This window comes from Parasteatoda tepidariorum, chromosome 6 (genome assembly GCF_982258835.1).
Source record: "Parasteatoda tepidariorum strain Cologne lab strain chromosome 6, Ptep-v5.0, whole genome shotgun sequence".
Taxonomy (NCBI): domain Eukaryota; kingdom Metazoa; phylum Arthropoda; class Arachnida; order Araneae; family Theridiidae; genus Parasteatoda; species Parasteatoda tepidariorum.
In genome coordinates, this window is record NC_141760.1 from 47,926,783 (window position 1) to 47,930,539 (window position 3,757).

At 30.7% G+C, this 3,757-nt stretch overlaps 1 long non-coding RNA gene across 1 annotated transcript; it reads right to left on the reverse strand.

The window, feature by feature from the left end:
- Positions 1–736: 736 nt before the first annotated feature.
- LOC147808017 (uncharacterized) lies at positions 737–1,720 on the reverse strand. The gene is made up of 2 exons (XR_015434619.1): positions 1,633–1,720; positions 737–821 (listed from the first exon to the last, which is right to left on the reverse strand). It is a non-coding gene; the product is annotated as an uncharacterized LOC147808017 (long non-coding RNA).
- Between the last annotated feature and the right edge of the window lie 2,037 nt (positions 1,721–3,757).

Below are 3,757 nucleotides of genomic sequence, written 5' to 3' on the forward strand. Positions count from 1 at the left end.
TTTACTCATTTTACAACAATACATGGAATGTGCATTAAAAGAGTTAAAGAACTTAAATTATCATCAATAACTTGATCATTTAATCATGTACAATTTTAAAAACAATACTTAAATTTTTATAAATTAGAAACAATAACCTTAACATTACTCCCAAACAGCAGATTAAATTTTGTATAAATACGAGAATCAGAACTTTGGATTACATTTCATGATATGATTATATGCACACAACTAAATGGAGAATAATGAAAACTCCAAATGTTTATTTACATATCCATATAAAGGCCAAATTACAAATAATCGGCAATATAAATATTATAATATATGAATTACAGAAAACTTTCATATCTTTAAAGATCAAAATTAAACTAAAAATATTTTGATAAAACTGCAATGTTTTACCCAAAAATGGGAACTTACCAGTTTCGGGAGTCTGTAAAAATGTCACTTAACTTTTATTGATGTCATATCAATGCAATACTAATTGCAGTAAGAGGTACATAATATAGCTAATGTAGTAATAAGCTTTTTAGAACATTCTTAAACTTATAAGTACTTGAAAATGTTAATGAATGACTTACCCTAGAAAGTAATTAATATCTAGCCAAGTTTGCAGGTGAGCTTTAGCTGTTATACTGAACTTGGAAAAAACAATAAAAAGAAAACCATTTTAAAAACATCTATATAGAAAGGTTAATAAACTTTCTAAATAGGCAGTTCTCTAGCTATTGGTTCACCAAGTTTATCTTCTCCACGATCAGCCAACTGTATGTGGTACACAGACATGCTTCCAGTCATTCCTATATATGAATCATGAACCACTAGAGAAAAAAAAGTAACATCAACAATACTTGTATTAAAAAATTACAACGTCAAAAGAGATAAATTTCTCACATTGACAAAAAATCACAATATGTTGTTACTCTTTCTTAGAGTTAACTTATTTATTTTAAATACATTAATCTCATCTATCAATTTTGAATGCAAGGCATACAATTCCTATGATAGTTACTAGGAAATTTAGAAATATATAAAGATGAATTGTAGATCTAAAATACTCTTAACTTTAATCACCACTTTTTCTTAATATAGCTAAATACAACCTTCATATATTAATACTCCATATTATAAACTATTCGTAACGTAAAATTTAGTATCGTTCCTAAATTCTAATGACAAACAGCACAAAACACAAGCATTTATCTCTAAATAAGTTCATTTACTATTGTGCATAAATAACAGACTATATAATTTCCTAAAATTTATGCAAGCTCATTTTTGCTATATTATCGCAGATTTTACTAAAACATTTTTAATGATCAAAACATTCGGTAGAATAAATATTCCAATATGAAAACATTTTTAGGTTATCAGAAATTTCCCTCTGTAAAAATTATTTTGCAATTTTTTTAAACAATAACCACTCAATCAATTAATGCTAAGCACATAAAAATAATTTTCTAAAAGAGTGGAGTTATGAATGCATTATAAAATTCATTCTCATTGGAAAATAACACGAGAATGGTGTTTACGCTTTATAGAACGTAATATATAAACATTTATGCAATGTTTTCACATTTAATTAGCTAAAAATAAATACCAAAAATATATTTATTAATAATTTTTACTTACCACAACAGATTAGATATCGATCCCATGCAGTAAAATTTCAACACGTGAAATTAACAAGACATCACAACAAAGCACACGAACACTGGCGATGTGGCGATTTAACAGATAGAAAAAGTCGCCACGATGATTGAAAAAAGTAACCCATTTTTCGTTGCCACCGGGAAGATAGGACCTTCACTTCCTCTTACGGGTTCCTTATATCTATGAAACTCCTATAAATATCGCCCATTTTTTTGAGAGATGGCATTTTCAAAATTTGTAAGTCAACAAAATCTACGATCCCTTAACAGGGATTTTTCATTTTTACCCCCTCCTCTCTTCGAGAGACGGAGTTTTTGTTTAATTGCATGGCGGTCATTATTTCACCCCCAGTGGGTGCGTAAGCTGTCCGGCTCGGCTGTGCTGGAATTCTTTTTTTCGCCATGGATGAATCTTCGGAGGGCAGATTTTGAGAAGTATGACTCCAGCGGCATCCCACTCCCGTGTTAAAAAATGATTTTTGTTACATTCTCTCTCCGTTCCTGTTTTCTCGAAAGCCTTTTTTATGATACGCCAAATGTGATTTTAAGAAGCTGTCCATGTTACGATGTCCTCCACTAATGCCTATCCCTTTTTCAATCATGTGCCAGAAATTAGTGTGCTGATGATATAGCGTTTTTGTGATAGTGCTCCTCGATGTGTTGTTCAAAATAAAATAAACAAGGAATTTATAGTGCCTCTCAAGTGTTTTCCCTTCATTTTGATGTCATTGACTCCTACTTTAGGTACCTGTTCAGCTTACTTCTGATAAACTATCAATTATCCTGGTTGGTCGAAAAGGGGTATGTAAAGAAATAAGTCTTTGATATGTTCTTTTTAGAAATTGTACCTTACCAGTTGTATTTTATGTTATTGCGGCACATCGTATAATTTAATAATATTTTATTTTCGGTCAATTTTAATTATAACAACAGCATTCCCATCCAACACTATGGTTCAACTGGAATGTGGAAACATGATTCAATTTTACATCTTGCAGGGTTGTAAGAACTGGGCGATCTCTCTGGGTTCGAATTCTGCCCTCGGCTCGCACCAGCCACAGTACTGACGTAAAATATCTTCAGTGGTTAACGGATCATGGGTTAGAATCCCTTTGCCGTCGGGCTAACCGTGAAAGGTTTTCGTGGTTTTCCTCTCCATGTAAACAAATGTGGTTTGATTCCTTAAAAAAGTGCTCCGTGGACGCTAGTTTGTCCCAATGCTTGATCCAGAATTTCTCTTGTCTTTTGGACTAAAATCAAAATTACAAGGCTTACGGAGTTGAACTTTGATAGTCGTAAACTAAGAATTGGGTCAACGACGGTAATGAAATAAAATTTTGCTATCTTTCTTATGTCATACATTTAGACCAGAGGTTTATAACTTACGTGAGGCCGGGGGCTGCAATTAAAAACAACAGTCAAATGGTGGGTAGCAACTTCCTCAAAATTTTATAAAGGACTCTTTTATGTTTGAAGGAACATTAAATATTACTGTCAGACTTTTATCAAGTTGTACAAAGCAAAAGTATTGAATTGTAAATTAAAATAAGGAGTAGATTTTTACTTGAGAAATAAATTATTTTCCACAGTTGGTATGTTAAATTTCACAGAAACAAAAAAAAAAAATTCTTTTTTTTCTTCTTTTTTTTTAGCTACTGAAAAGTATTTTAAACCCATAAAGATTTTTTTACGAAAATTATCCGCAAAAAACGACAACTAATATATGTATTTTGGTTCGCGGTTAAACAAAAAAAGGCTTTGCCAAATAAAGGCCAGTTGGTAATCACTGATTTAGACTATTGAAAATTGGGGAAGGGAGCGTTATCTAGCTTATTCAACTCAATGTAATAATTAATACAATTTATTATTCGGTATATTTCAATATTTAAACATTCATATTACTATCATGAATGTGCATAATCTATTATGACTACTATCATAAATTTAAACAAATAATCAATTAAAAGCCTAATAAGTAAATAATCTGTCTGGTTCTAAAGATATATAGGTAACTATGGTATTTGTTTCTTTCAATTAATACAGCAAATATGATTGAATAACCAAAGTTTTTCCGATACTACGTTTAATTTTCTTCCTCATAATTT